Here is a 16039-nt window from a genome sequence, read left to right on the forward strand (position 1 = left end):
CTATAAAAAGGGAGGGAGAGGGATAGGGGAGACAGAGGGGATAATAAGTGAGAGGAAGAGAAGAGGAAGAAAGGGAAGGGGAGAAGGAGAGGGGGACGAAAATAGAAAGAGGAGGAGAGAAAGGAAATAGAAGAGACATCTGGGCGAGTTGGTACGGTGACATGATGAAAAAACACAGCGCTACAGACGTGTACGAAGGTGTAGAACAAACAGGACGGGCGCTGTTTTTTTCTCGCAACTGAAGTTTATTGAAAAAAAACACTATAAATAACTCAGCCAAGCAGCACCAAACCGCACATTAAACAAAAAACCAAATCATGATGGCCCCACACACACACCACGTTCAAGAAACCCAACCTCATTATCTGTTAAAGCGATTGGCGGTTCACTGACACATTTTTCACTCAATCGCATGATATGCCTGGCCTCAAAGATTTCCCGGTTAATCTGTGCCGAATGGGCATCCAAAATAACTGTCTGTGTTAGAGAAGGATGGCAGCCGTCACACCCCTTACAGTGTACAACCAGATTAGATCCTCTACCAATCTCTAATGATCTCCCATGCTCTCCTCCTGTTTGTTCTACACTTCCGTCCACGTCTGTAGCGCTGTGTTTTTTCATCATGAGAGAAAGGGAATGGGAAAGAAAGGAGAGTAGAGGGAGCGAGGGAATGGAAAGATGAAACAGCGGCGAGATCGGAGTAGTGTATCTCTCTTTGAGGGAGCTCCCTCAATATCTCTCTCTCAAGATAGAGAGATAGAAGAGATAGACGCTCCCTCTTTCCCATCACTGACTATCATTATCTACACCTAACTATCGGTCACTATATACCAGAACCCCACCGATATCGCGCGGAATCTCGTGTGCACATCTCATGCACAGACCTAGCGCACACTTCCTGTGTATGCTTCTCATGAGTTTTCAAAAGCTTTAGCCTTGAAAAGGCCCTGCGACGCTTGTCCGCCATGATTTAGATTAATTTTTTATGGCACGCAGATGCCGAATCAAAACTATTACAGGCGTCGGTACGCTAGAGCGCAAGTTATTTGGGAATGAATTTTTAAAATACAAGCAAGCCAAAAAGGGTCTTAGCTACACCACAAATGACAGAACATGGAAAACCACTAAAATGTCGAGAATTGGGCCTAGTTGCGGCAGAATTGGGCGAGTTGTTAGTACGCGTGTGGTGTTGTCTTTATTTTCGTTCTATGTGTTAGCGCGGTGAAACCACTATGCAAAACCAGCCATTTGACACTTTTCAATCGAATTATTTAAGCTAGCCTCGATCAAGTGAGCACGGGATTTAAGCAGCGCGGATTCAAGGCAAAGTGGATAGCCCTTTTGACCATCTCGGAGTGCGGAGATCGGTACGGAAGTAACTCTTATTTTCTGTCCGAGTGGAATATATCAGCACAGTCTGCCTTCTAGGAATTTGATGGTAATACCTAAAAACTGTAGGCAGTCATTGTCTGGTAGCTCTTGCGTAAAAGCAAGAACTACCCTTTCCCTTGTTGTCTGAAGGCGGATAGTTTGTTTCCCACAGAGCGGTGCACATGTGGTGTCCTTTTCCTCCTTGTGTTGTCTTCTTTTCGCCGTAGTGGTTTTCAAGCATGTTGGGTTCACTGACAATGTAAAATACAACAACGCAACATAACATGTTTTCTCAACGCGACTGGCCACAACCAAGACTGGTCGCAGGGTCTTAGAAAATTTAACATTCGCGTTCCACGACAAGTGGCTGGGAGGCAAGATATACCTCAAGAGTGGAAGAGCAAATTCCCTACGCTTCTGCTCCCCAAAAACATGCACCCGGAGCATCATCATGCTAAACGAGTGGCGAGAAGGAAGAAGATGAACGAATCTTATTCAAGAGAAGAAGGAGCCTTCTTCGGGGACGCTGCGGGTTCTGTAGCGGGCATATCAACAATATCAGTGGTGCACCAAATGCAGGTCGTGGACTGGCTTTCAGTTCGTAACGGGGATACGCAGGCTATGGAAGAAGTGGCGATAGCCCTAGCCGCAACGCACTCCGCATCGAAATATATAGTTACAGATTCCCAGGAAGCTTATAGAAACTATATGCGTGGCAGAATCACGCCACTAGCCTGCAAAATTCTGAGTCAATGTAGGACTTCAGCTGCACAGAAGGAGCTAATATGGGTACCAGGTCACCAGGGAATTGAAGGAAACGAGCGCGCACACGCTTCGGCCCGAGCTTTTCTTCCCCGGAATCCTTCTACGTCCTCCCTTGCTGATTTAGGCTCCCCCTCTCCGTTAACAACATATTCAGAAATATTACAGCATTTGCACCTTGAAAGGCAGACATTCCCGAAGCCTGCTAAGGGTCTTAGTAAATCAGAAGAGTGTCACCTTCGATGGTTACAAACTATGTCATTTAATAATGCAGCAACACTTCACGCCATTGAGCCCGAATCCTTTTCGGCGCAGTGCAAATTTTGTGGCCAGAAGGCAAGCTTACACCGTATGGTATGGGCTTGTCAACAAAATATCAGTATTGATATAATAAATCAGCCAACGTGGGGAAGGCTGGGAGGCGGACCTGTCCAGCTGGGAACTCGAGGCACAACGAGCCCTCGTCGAAAGAGCACGGGCAGCGGCTTTTACCAGCGGTGTCCCGGACTAGGGACCCGACCAGCCTTCCCTTAATCTAAGCCAATGTCAATAAATGTTTTCATCATCATCATCACTGGACAAAATATCCAGTGCATTAGCTACTTATTTAATTCTCATACGATCCTCAGTTGACATCATATTCGCTGCAAATGACTGCCACTGTGTGCCGACACCGTCAGTATACATGGTTTTGGTTCTCGAACAAATTAAAATGAAGAATACTGAAATATGCGTTTTACAACAAGTGGTAATACTATCACCATAACTTAACACTGCAAACAAAGAAGAAAAACAATTCACTAAAATTATGTTACATGCCCCCTTTAAAACGTGGCGCACTTGTGAGAATCAGTGGTTCATAAAAGCCAGTGATGTCGCACATTACAGCAGTTCCTTTTGCATTTCGACTTCAACTGCTTTTGGTATTTCACCCGCGTCTCAGTGCTGAGCTGTCGAGCCCCTACCTGGGTTGAGGTTCCAGAGAGTTATGTAGGCTTATCGCTTAAGCGGTTTTCCATCCATGAATTACAGGCAATTACTCCTAGCATATATTGAAGCTCCTATCGAACCGTACGGGTCAGTCGTATTAGGCACCGTGAGGCAAGTTATGGCTCTAGTACAATTCTCATCAGAAACACGTGAGACATATGCAACGCACAGACACCTAGAACTTCGTAACACATATTTCTGTAATCTTCACCGTACTCACGCGAAACGCCTCGCCCTTCACAGCCACAGACAGCTTAATCATTTAGCGTTCGATTTCTTGCTTTGTGCGCACCTTTCATGCCGCAGCGGAAGCATCGCAGTGTACAAACAGCATTTCAGCCATACAGTCATAGAAGCATCCTTTCATCCTTCTACTTCATGCCGACCAAGAGCCATTTTATAGCACGTGTCAGGTGCGTCGTCTGCGCCACCCAAAACCAAGATTAGTTAACTACCTGTGCGAAAAGTACAAGTTCTTTAGGATGCTAAACCTTCTAAACTAACCTACCAACCAACCGAAAATACTTGTTCCAATCACCAGGTATAGCCCGTGAGCCGGCGAAGATGTTTGCCGAGAAATGATTTCGCCATTCAATCAATAGAGGTCTGATACTCGATTTCTCCGCAGGTTATTACTATTTCAACTAGTAAAGAAACGTTGGTGTTAGCAAGAATTCAGAAGCGACCTGAAAATATACCACACTAAACGATAAGATGGAAGGCAGGGCAGGACAAGGGCCACTACTATCAACAACTGGCTATATAGCGCCTCCTGCCCGCATATATATATATATATATATATATATATATATATATATATATATATATATATATATATATATATATATATATATATATATATATATATATATATATTGTGAGCCTTCCGTGGATGTTCTTTAATTTGTACATGCCATGATCTTCCTCTTTCATTTGTACATACCATCATCATCGTCCCGCTGCGCCGGCTCCGGCACGCACCTGGATTTTGTCATCGTATTAAAACGCTAGACAAGGCATCGCTGGCCTTGCCGTCATGTATATATATATATATATATATATATATATATATATATATATATATATATATATATATATATATATATATATATATATAATGGTCCCGCCGACTTGTCTACATGGACCCCACTCTGCGACGATGCTTTCACTATGCTCTGACGTCTACTAACTTCGGCCCCCATTCTCCGCCATTACGACCCATCCGCTCCTACAGAGGTGCACACTGACGCCAGCGGCATCGGTCTCGGTGCTGTCCTCGCTCAACGCAAACCCGGCTTTTCTGAATATGTAGTTGCTTACGCTAGCTGAGCGCTAACGAAAGCTCAATCTAACTACACCGTCACGAAAAAGGAGCGTCTTGCAATCGTGTGGGCCTTAACAAAGTTTTGCCCCTACTTATATGGCCGCCGCTTCAACGTTATCATCGACCACCATGCCCTCTGCTGGTTGGCTTCCCTGAAAGACCCTTCAGGACTCCTCGGCCGCTGTGCTCTTCGCCTTCAAGATATTGACTTTGACGTGATATATCGATCGGGACGCAAACACTCCGACGCTGACGCCTTGTCGCGTTCAGCGCTGCCTTCTCTTGCATCCTCGGACTCGCTATCCGAACCCTCCATGGCAGCCCTTACTTCCGACGATCTTCCTATTGAACAACGTCGGGATCCCTGGATATCTTCACTCCTAGACGTCCTCACTGCGTCCTCAACATCTTCATTCCCGCGAGCCCTTCGTCGCCAAGCTTCTCATTTTATGATCCGTGGTGCTCTGCTGTATAGCAAAAGCTATCGCCCGGATGGTCGCAAATGGCTCTTGGTCATTCCTCGCCATCTTCGCACATCTTGAGTGGGCAGGACGGCAGCAGCCTTTACAAGATGCCTAATCGTTGCATGTTCTTCGTGCAGATCCTCGCGGCTGTTGCTGTTTCGCTTTTTTGCGACTTCGACTCAAGAGCGCCTGCGCAGCCATCAAGCTTGCGGCACGTGGAGGGGACCATCAGCTTCGCTACGGACTGCCATGTCACCCTTGTTGGTGATATACCTGGCGTGCTCCCCTGGGCACCTGACGGCTTCCCGCGTGCATGTCTACACCGTCCAATCACCATCGGCCCTTGGTCTACGTCAGCTCTTCCTCGTACTATAAATCGGACCGCACCGGCGTACCGCTTCAGTGGGCAGGACGGCAGCAGGCTTTACAAGATGCGTAATCGTTGCATGTTTTTCGTGCAGGTATGTTACCTAAAGAACGCTCACTGCGTTCGATCTGATGATCGTTGTTTGCTGCTGTTTTCCTGCCCACACAGTTTTGTTACCTTCTGTTCAAATGCTGTATTTTGTTTTTCTCGCCTTCTACAAAGCGGGGACGTTGAACAAAACCCAGGCCCCCCTAAACGATCAGTCTCAGCTAACTCGTCTAAACACCTTAGTGGGAAGCGGGCAACGTGTTCCAATACTGACTTGTCCTCCACTCCGGGGGTCGCAGACGTCCTTTCTCAGCTCTCGCAACTGATTGCTGGTCAAGAACGAATCGCTAATGACATTACAGATATTAAGAAAACTTTTTCCGCTCGTCTTGATGTCCTCGAAGCTCGTGTTTCATCACTGGAATCATCTGCAACTCCTTCAGCCTCTGAGTCATTGAGCGCTAACCTCCGTTCGGACATTACCTCATTAAAAAAAAACAATATCCAACTTGGTTGTAAAGAATAAAGACTTAGAAAACCGGTCAAGGCGGAACAATCTTGTTGTGCACGGTCTACATGAGAGTCCTGATGAAGATGGCGCCAGTTTATTGTCCAAAATCCGCAAAATATTTACTGAAAATCTTCGCATAGAATGTCCGCGCATTGAGCGTTGTCATCGCTTCGGCAGACCCAGTGATGGACGTACACGACCTGTCATTCTAAGGATCCTCGACTTCAGTGAGAAGATTGTTGTCATGAAAAACGTATCGAAACTCAAAGGGGAAGATTTTTACATCACTGAGGATTTCTCTGCGAGCGTCCGTGCCCTTCGTAAGAAAATATGGAATGCATCTTCCTCGCTTCATGACGGTGGTTCAAAAGTGAAGCTTCGGTGCAATCACGCTTTCATTGATGGTGTCAGGTACACATGGGATGAAGCTTCGAGTAGCTTGAAACGGGACCCCCATCACGATGCGACCGAATCTTCTGAGCTTCATTCGTTACCCTGTCATGAAGCTACCGAATCTAGTGAGCTTCCTCCGTTACTCCGTTGACATTCACCTAGCTCGCCACCAAGTCTCGTTGTCTTAAATCTTAATGCTAGAAGCATCTCTAACAAACTCCCTGATCTTCTCGCGCTTGTGTCCTCCCATGACCCTCACATTATTGGCATCACTGAAACCTGGCTTCACCCTGACATATATGACTCTGAATTTACCCCACCTGGTTACCTTGCTATCCGTGCTGACAGGCATGAGGGCAAAGGAGGTGGTGTTGCTTTACTTCTGCGTTCTTATCTTAGATTTTCTATACCTCCTGCTCCATGCAACACCGAGTCAGTTTGGTGCAAGCTTTATTTAGAAAAACAGACTGTTATTATTGGCGTTTTTTACCGACCCCCCGGAACCTCTGCTGATGTTTTGCACTCTGTTGGTCAGTTCATACATAGCCTTTCAGTATCAAACATCATCTTCATGGGTGATTTCAACGTGCCTGGTATTCACTGGCCATCGATGTGTTATTCTGGCCGTGACGCTTCTTTAGCAAAAGAGTTGATGGATCTCTCACTCTCTCTTGGACTCACTCAAATAGTTACGCTTCCCACCAGGCTGAATTCATTGCTAGACTTAATCTTTCTAAGCCCCAACCTAATAGATACCGGGTTTCAGTGTACGGTTGTCGATGGTATTTCTGACCATGAAGCAGTTCTCCTTACCCTGTCCCGCTTCTCTAGTAACCCACAGTACTCCTTCACGTCATTTCCGGATTTCCATCACGCAGACGACAACTCCGTAATCGACAAACTAGCCGAGTGCTTCGACGCCTTCTGCGCGCTCAGCCGTGACGGCGACGTTAATGACCTTGTTGAATATTTCGAAAAAATTGTTAGACTGTGCATTAAACAGTTTGTTCCCGTCAAAACAAAGAAAAGAAATCCTACTCTTCCTTGGATTAATCGCGATGTTTTACAGATGTCACGTCGTGTAGCCCGGCTGAGACGCATGGCACGTAACAATAACCCTGATGTTGTTGCTCGATTTCAAGCAGCAAAAAATGAACTTCGAATTAAAATGCACTCTGCTAAAGATTTCTATTTCCGCGTTGAGCTCCAAGGGCTGCTAAGAGATAACCCTCGTAAATTTTGGCGCTCTGTTCTACCCTCAAACACTTCCTCCACCTCATTTGTTATTAATGAAGAAATTGTGACTGACCCTGTTCAAATATCTGATGCATTTAATGCCTACTTTTATTCCGTCTTTGCACGTGATAATAACATGATTCCACCTTTCAGTCTTCCTAATCATGATCATTCTATCTCAGATATCATGGTTAGCACTCCGGGGATTTTAAATCTTATCTTGTGCCTTGACACAAAAAAATGCGCTGGACCGGACTGTATCCCAAACACCTTCCTAGCACGTTATTCCCTCTGGTCATCTCGATATCTCTCAATTATATTTCAAAAATCTCTTTCCACTGGCATTGTCCCTTCGTCATGGAAACTCGCCAATGTACTCCCTCTCTATAAATCCGGCAACAAACAACTGCTTTCTAACTATAGGCCGATCTCTTTAACTGCACATTCATGTAAGATCCTAGAGCACATTATTTATAAACACATTATGGAATTTCTTGAAGCAAATAATCTTCTGTCCAGAGCTCAACACGGGTTTCGTAAGGGGTTTAGTACAGAGACTCAGTTAACCGAATTTGCACATGACATTCTTCTCAGCATAGACGCCGGTAACCAAATCGATGCTATATTCATCGATTTCTCAAAAGCTTTCGACACGGTCCCTCACTCTAAATTGTTATGCAAACTAAAAGTAATTCTCAATAACTCTCAACTCGCTGATTGGATTGCCGATTTCCTCTCACACCGCTCCCAGTCTGTTCACTTCCATTCCGTCGATTCTTCTTTAGCCGATGTTACCTCAGGTGTTCCCCAAGGCTCTGTCCTTGGCCCTTTGCTATTTTTGCTCTATATTAATGATTTACCTGACAGTATAACCTCCAAGATCCGTCTATACGCCGATGATTGCGTACTGTACCACACTATCAACTCTGTTAATGATCACCTCCTTCTGAATGAGTCTTTTGGTATGTTCCGTGACTGGTGCAATACGTGGCAGATGAACATCAGTTTCAGCAAAACAGTTGTCATGTCTTTCACCAACCGCCTATCACCTTCTATTTACGACTATGCATCACTGCAAAGGGTTCATGAATATAAATATCTTGGCGTCGTTTTTTCTCATAATATGCAATGGTCAAAACACACCGATTACATCACAGCTAAAGCTCTTAAAAAGGTAGGTTACTTACGACGCACAGTACGGGATGCTCCTAAAGAAGCAAAATTGCTCATGTACAAAACTCTAATTCGTCCTATTCTTGAATACGCTTCTAATGTCTGGAATCCATACAAGCAATGTGAAATCGATCAAATAGAATCTGTGCAACGTAAAGCTGTAAGATTTATTTTTCGCCGCTACGACTTTCATTTTTCACCCTCATCTGCGATGTCTTCCCTAAACATAAGCCCGCTTGCATCCCGCCGAAAAACTGAGTCCTTAAAACTTCTTCCCTCCATAGTTCATTCTGCTAATTGCCTTTCAGAGGGTAAGCATATCTCGTTTTCAAAACTATCTGCAACCAGGAGCCATCACGATCTTAATATCCAACCTTTTTTTGCCCGCACTAACGTTTTCAAATACAGTTTTTTTCCGCGCACTGTGGAGTGTTGGAATTCTTTGGATGGCAACATTCGTGCACTATCAATCTCTGATTTTGCGTCGGCAATTGAGTCGTAGCATTGTATGTTGTTTTTCTAGCGTTTATATTTGTAATGCTTGTATGTACTTTTGTATGCGTGGAATTGTTCCACATTTTTGTACCCACTCCTGCTATAGCCCCTTGGGGCTGCAGTATTTTCAAATAAATAAATAAATAAAATTGTGCCCATCACCATACCGACCCGGAAAGCGCGCATGCTGGCTTGTTGAAGACATACGAGCGTCTCCGCCAGCGGTACTATTGGCGGGGGATGTACAACTTTGTCCGCCGCTATATTCGGTCCTGTACTGCTTTTCAGCAGCGAAAGTCTACTCTGCGGCCCTCCGCCGGCCCATTACAGCCATTGCCTTGTCCAGCGCGACCCTTCGATCGTGTCGGAATTGACCTATATGGCCCTCTTCCATCTTCGACATCAGGCAACCGTTGGATAATAATCGCCGTGGATCACCTCACTCGCTAGCGGAGACTGCAGCCCTGCCTACGGCTAGTGCTCGTGACGTCGCCTCCTTTATCATACGTCACTTCGTTCTCCGTCACGGGGCTCCTCGTGAACTTCTCAGTGACCGCGGCCGCGTCTTCCTAAAACAAGTGGTCCACGAGCTGCTGGAAACTTGCAAAATAATACATCGAACCACCACAGCTTACCATCCTCAAACTAATGGCCTCATAGAAAAGCTTAATCGAACTCTTGGTGACATGCTGGCCATGTACGTTTCTTCTGGCGCGTCTAATTGGGATCAGGTGCTTCCGTACGTCACCTATGCCTATAACAGAGCGTCTCAGGCAACGACTGGATTTTCCCCATTCTTTCTCCTCTACGGTCGTGAGCCTTCCTGTCTACTGGACATCATACTTCCTTACCACCCCGACAGTTCAGAGTACACTTCTCTTTCTGCTGTGGCCCGTAATGCTGAGCAGTGCCGTCAGCTGGCTCGTTCATTCACGTCGGACATTCAAGATCTTCGCCGACATGAGAGCGATCACGGCAAGCCCACTGCTGACTTTCTTATCAACACCCTCTTTTGGCTCTGCGTTCCGGCTGATTCCAAATTCTCTGCAAAGTATAATGGCCCTTATCGTGTATTAGAGCGCACATCACCAGTTAACTACGTTGTGGAGCCGGCAAAGCCTTATTCGGACCACCATCGCCGCGGCCGAGAAGTTGTTCACGTCAGTCGACTTAAGCCATACTACGATCCCCTTGTCATACCCTCGCCTTAAGTCGCCAGAATGACTCCCTCTTTCCGCCGGGGCAATTGTAAGGAAGAAAATACAGCGCCGACGCTAACGACGATGAAGACGCCGATCAGCTGGCGCGCGCACTGTGAGCTCGGACTGTCTTGATCGGAGGAGATTGTGCTTCGCTCTACGATCGTCTTGTGTCACAGTCGCCGTCTCCAGTCCTTCGAATAACCCCCAATAAACCCCTCCTCATTATATATATATATATATATATATATATATAGGTGACAAATGGTTCGTTATCATGATCATCACCAGCCTGACTATACCCAGTGCAGGGTGAAGGCCCTTCCCATATCCCTCCAATTGGTCCTGTGTTAGCTACATCCATTTGGCCCCTACGAACTTCTTTACGTCGTCCGCCCATCTAACTTTCTGCCGCCCCTGCTACGCTTTCCTTCTCTTGGAATCCAGTTTGTTACTCTAAGCAACCATCGGTTACCCTCTCTTCGCACTACATGTCCTGCCCATGCCCATTTCTTCTTCATGATTGCCACCATATTAGTAACTTGAGTTATTTCTCTGACCCACTCTGCACGCTTCCTATCTCTTAATGTTACCCCTACCTATTTTTTGCCATAGCCGACTGCGTTGTCCTCCACTTAAGCATAACCCTCTTCGTTAGCCTCCACGTTTTAGCCTCGTACGTGAGTACAAGTAAGCAGTAGCTGTTGTATATTTTCCTTTTGAGTGATGCCGGTAAGCTGGTAGTCATAATCTACGAGTTCTCGCCAAATGCGCCCCATTCCAATCTTTTTCTGCTTGTTATTTTCCTTTCATGGTCCGGATCTGCGGTTACTACCTGTCCTAAGTGGTTTGTTATGGCGACGTGCAGATGACTGCTGGTGCTGCCGTGACGCAGAACAACTTCGCGAACTACGTCGCCGACGATAGCGTCAGCAGGCTGGATGCTACAGGAGCTCCCGGTCGCCGGGGCGCACTGAGTGTTAGTTTGATCTTCCACCCGGTGCTTGTGGTTTTCTGGCTCCTGCGATGGGTGTGCAGCCAGGTGCGGGTGGTGTTCGGGTTCGTATTGCGCGGCGGCCGCGGCATCGTCATGATGGAGAGCCATCATACGGCGGCGGACGGAACCGAGGTGATGGCGGCCGCTAGTGGGTATTCCGATGCCCATCTGGTCATTCGGCAGAAGAAGCACCACGAAATGCATTCGACGTCACCTCCAAGGCACTTAATACGACAAGAAGAATGATGATTTCAAGGAGCTAGAGATTGACCTGTACCGCAAGAGTATTGAACACTAGAAGTGCATTCCTACTTTTTCTCAAAGAATAGGCCCCACCTGGGAGCGTCCACAAAGGCTGAGGAACAAGATCAGGAAGAATGCGCAGATGCCCAGGGATAGGCTAGATTTTCTAGAGAGCATGGTGACGATGGAGAACCTAGGCGACGACCTGCCCTGGCATGCGGGTGTGGCTCGGCCATAGGGCGGCCAGAGGTGTTAGGCGTGGCAGAAGACGGCTCTCGACCATCACGCCGCCTCCACCAACCAGAACGGCCCGTCTTAGCTGAAGATGGCGGAAAATGGAGGTGTTTCCAACAATGACCCGCGACATGACAGGCACAGGTGCTGCAAGTCGCCCACGCTAACACTGCAGGCATCTTCTTGTGTGGATATCACAAGCCAGACGCTAGCGTGTTCACGAGGAAGCATGGCTACGCACGGCGGCCAAGCGCTAGTTCAAAATCTGCCACGAAACGAACTAACCGGTCTTCGGACAACGGCGAAGTCCCCATCACCGGTCGGCATCCGGTCGACATGTACCAATGCTGCCACAGTGGCAACAGCAATGGTAGCCAGGCGGCGCTTGAGGGCGAAGCAGTCAAACGATCAGCACCATCACGAGGGCCAGAATCAAACACAGACAATGCCACTGACGCGACCCAGTGCACGCGGCGGCTCATTCCACGGCGGCCACACTCTAAAGATCACGATGTCCACACTCAAAGGGGCTGAGTCAAGCCTGGCGCACATGATCCTGAACGAGGTCATGGACGGATGGCCCGCGGTGCTTTTCAGCGACATTGCTGGTCAGGAGGTTTCCAATCAGCCGCTTAGTGAGAGGGTCATCCTGCACACAGACCGACCAGAGCTCTTCACTGGCCTGCGAGCACCGCCCAAGGGCCCGCCGCTCTTTGGTCCACATGGCAATTGCAAGACCATGCTGACCAAAGCAGTCACCCACGACTCAAGCTCAGTGTTCCTGAACATCACTGATCTAATTTCAGAATATGTTGGCAAGTGTGAGAAGCTGGTGCGAGCACTCTGTGCTGTTACACGGTAGCTTCAGTCAAGCATTATCATTATTTATGAGAGTGATTCTCTGCTGAGCCAGATGATAGACAACAAGCACGGGTCAACACGGTGGAATTTGATGGGTTCTCACTGGCAGTGAAGAGCGAGTGTTTGTGATGGGCGTGGGAATAGACCTCAGGGGTTGAACGACGCGGCTTTGAAGCGCTCCACAAAACCAGTGTATGTGATGCTGCCCGATGAAAGCAGCCGGCTGATTCTTCTAGAGAAGCTGTTGAAGAATTTTATGACCTTTGAAGTGGGGCTCGAACATATTCGCAGAGCCCTTTGCCTCTGGAATATAACGCTCTCACCTTTTCACTTGTTATATGCCTAAAGGGTCTGTCACACTAGCATGACACGACGCTGACGCAGACCCGACAACGACACCGAAGGTCGGCCAACTCGTTGGCCGAGCGTGTCTGCGGCCAACCAAGCTTTCACACTAGGCCGACGACGACACCAACACGACCGAAAAACAAATGTCTTCCCAGTGTGACAGGCTTTGAGGCCGGGGACACCGACAAAACCAGTCTGCCGACTGTCGGTGACCGAGTCTTCCCGAGATCGGCCGCCGAGCAAAAACTTTCTCGAAATGCAAAGCCGACTCTGTGCACCGCGTCGACGGCGAATGCTTTCAGCGCTAATATACGTAAAAAAGTAGAATCAACGCCTAATCCCTGATCAAAACGCGAGCGTGAGCCGCCAAAGTATACTCGAGGCCACCGAATGGGCGTGGAATATACACGGCAGCGTTTTTTGGGCGAGTGAATTCGCTACGCATATATTTGCGGCGCGCGTTGGGACCGTGAGCAATCTTTCCACGTTTCCGAACTGCACAGAATAGTTAAAAATGAACATAGTGCGTTACAAAGAAATTATGAAAAGAAGCAATTATTTTCCTGAAGCCAGCCTAGAGCTGCCGATCCTCCTGCGCACTTCAATCGTTGTGTTTACAGTCATAACGTCTCTGCGTCGCTACTTCACAAGCCTATTTCAACGCTACCTTACGCATCACTCAATAAATTTTTGTTCAATAATTCAATGTGTTGCAAGAACTGTGTGCGCAAAAAGCCCAAAACCTCCGTTTAAACTTTACAACAGAACCAACAGCAGTCGTGGTCCCGCGGCCGGCCCTGTGAAATCCTTTGTACGAAATCCGCCGAAAGTTTTACCTGTTACAGCCCAACACGAGCATGATTCAAAATATCTGCAGTTTGCTCTCAGCAAGCTGGACGGTCAGTTAAGCGGTAAACGCTCCTACTGCCTTCGTGACTTTCACATTAGACAACATATTAGCTGAAACCCTACCTTTACCTCTGAAAGCGCCGGTTAGTTTTGACTTTCGTGGTGCAGTGATTAGCGCAGCTGGCTATCACACAGGGGGTCGTAAGTTCGATCCCAAAGGTAGAGGTTTTTTTCTTTTTTTTTTCAGCTTTTCATACACACTATGTCTTATTCGCCGTGGACAGCTTTTATTTTTCGAACACTGACGTTCTGATCTGGCAACCAGAGCCGTAAAATACTGGGCACTATTCAGTATCGGCCCATTATCACGACTGTTGAGGCGCTTGTTTTGGTATGGTCGAATATATGAAATAGAATTAATATTAAGCGTTCCTTAACTTAGTAGTTCCGAGAATAAACTATAAGATACGGAGTAGCTACAGAAAGGAGAATTTCGCATGTTAGAAAAAAAATAAAAGGATTGAGAAAAGGAAAGTATAATGACACGAGAAGAGAGTGATATGAGAGGGCCTAGTCGGTGGGGAGGTTTCTTGCGTTGTCTGGCTAGTGTGACATAGGATTTAGGCGACCATCCGCCGACAGCCATCTTGTGAGCGACGCGGTGACGACACCGACAGTCGGCCGACTATTTCTGTCGGCGCAGTGTGACATAGACGCAGACATCAGAAAGACGCTCTGTTGGCAGACCAAATCGGCGTCATGTCGTGCTAGTGTGACAGGCTCTTAAGAGTACACACGGTTGGTTGAGGAAACATTATAGATATTTCCTAAAATATAGAAAGATCAAAATAGAAAAATATTTTCAGAAGCATACTTCAGCCACAGCGGACGTAACTTATTGTAAAACTCTTGTAATTTCGTAGCTGCTGAATGCCTTCGAACTATCTAATTGACCAGGTTGAGTGGCTCGTGTCAATGTACAATTTGAAACCAAGGAAAGGGCAATGGTATCTGAGTTTTTGAAATAGAATAAAAATTATTTCTGAACGCTCTACCACACGATGAAATCCGGCACTTATTTCCACACGAAAAAAATTAGGCACATTAGACGAGCAGGAATCTAGGTGGGGACGCAGCGTCCGCTGATGACATGTTACACTCACCACTGCGGCATATTCGAACTACCTGATCTACGGTACCACGGAAGGAATACTAGCATCACTGCTAACTCCTTGGTAGTTGCTTTTCTGAGAGAGAGAGCGAAGTAAAGTTCGTGGCAAAGTGCAGTAGTTTGAATTGAACGTTGTATTCACTGCTGAATCAGCAGCACATGTGCTGTTTTCCCTGAACTTATTGTGCGTCTCGTGCGCATAAGTGACTCCTGAAATGGTAATTGAGGGAATATTCTTATGCAAGAAATTCATAGAGGTCATAGTGAGTATTCGAGTAAAATTTTAAAATATTTAACTGGAGCCTATACTTCACACTAAGTTTTATAAAGTGCTCTTGGCAACCGCTGGCCAGTGAGTAGGGCGATACATCACCGCGCAAACCTCCCCGATAAAGTCATTGGGGCTTGCTGGATGCGCCCACCCATTGGACACTCACAAGGGACGAAGGCGGGACGAGGCGTTGTTGGGGGCCGTCGTGGCTTGTTTCCTTCATTTTAGAGCGCAGCTCTTTGGCGTCTGTTCCTGAGTTTCGCGTCGGCGTTGTCGGCCTCGTAACCAGTTCCGCCCCCCTTTCAGCACCCCGTTCGAACCGGCGCTTTGGCAACCGGAGCCTCACTGGAAGAGGGAGGGGGGTACACTTAGCGGCGAACGATAGGGACAGGAGCGCGCGCAGCAACCGGAGAACACGAGGAAAGGAGGGGGCGGGGTCGCCGGAGGCAGCGCTAGCAGCGGCTGACTGATCCCGCTGACGCCGCTGGCGAGTGAGTCAAGACAACGTGCTGCGTAGAACGCCGTCGCCGCCATGCAGAAAGAGAAGGAGCCCCCCCCCCCCCCCTCCTGAGTGGCGGCGAGGGTGCTTTCCGGTTGCCGAAACGCCGGCTCGCTAAGCGGATCACGGTGCGTGCATCCCGTTCTCACTCGCTTAACTCGCTAGGGGCGTCCGTGGCATCTGTTCGTCGCGTAACGTAACGTTCCTATGGGCCCACGCGCTGCCTCCCGCAA

At 47.6% G+C, this 16039-nt stretch overlaps 1 pseudogene; it reads left to right on the top strand.

The window, feature by feature from the left end:
- The first annotated feature begins 11201 nt into the window (after positions 1-11201).
- Positions 11202-13014, top strand: LOC146172170 (spastin pseudogene; annotated as a pseudogene).
- Positions 13015-16039: the final 3025 nt, after the last annotated feature.

Source organism: Amblyomma maculatum, unplaced genomic scaffold (genome assembly GCF_055883805.1).
Source record: "Amblyomma maculatum isolate TAMU_Amacu unplaced genomic scaffold, ASM5588380v1 scaffold_13, whole genome shotgun sequence".
In the NCBI taxonomy this organism is placed as follows: Eukaryota; Metazoa; Arthropoda; class Arachnida; order Ixodida; family Ixodidae; genus Amblyomma; species Amblyomma maculatum.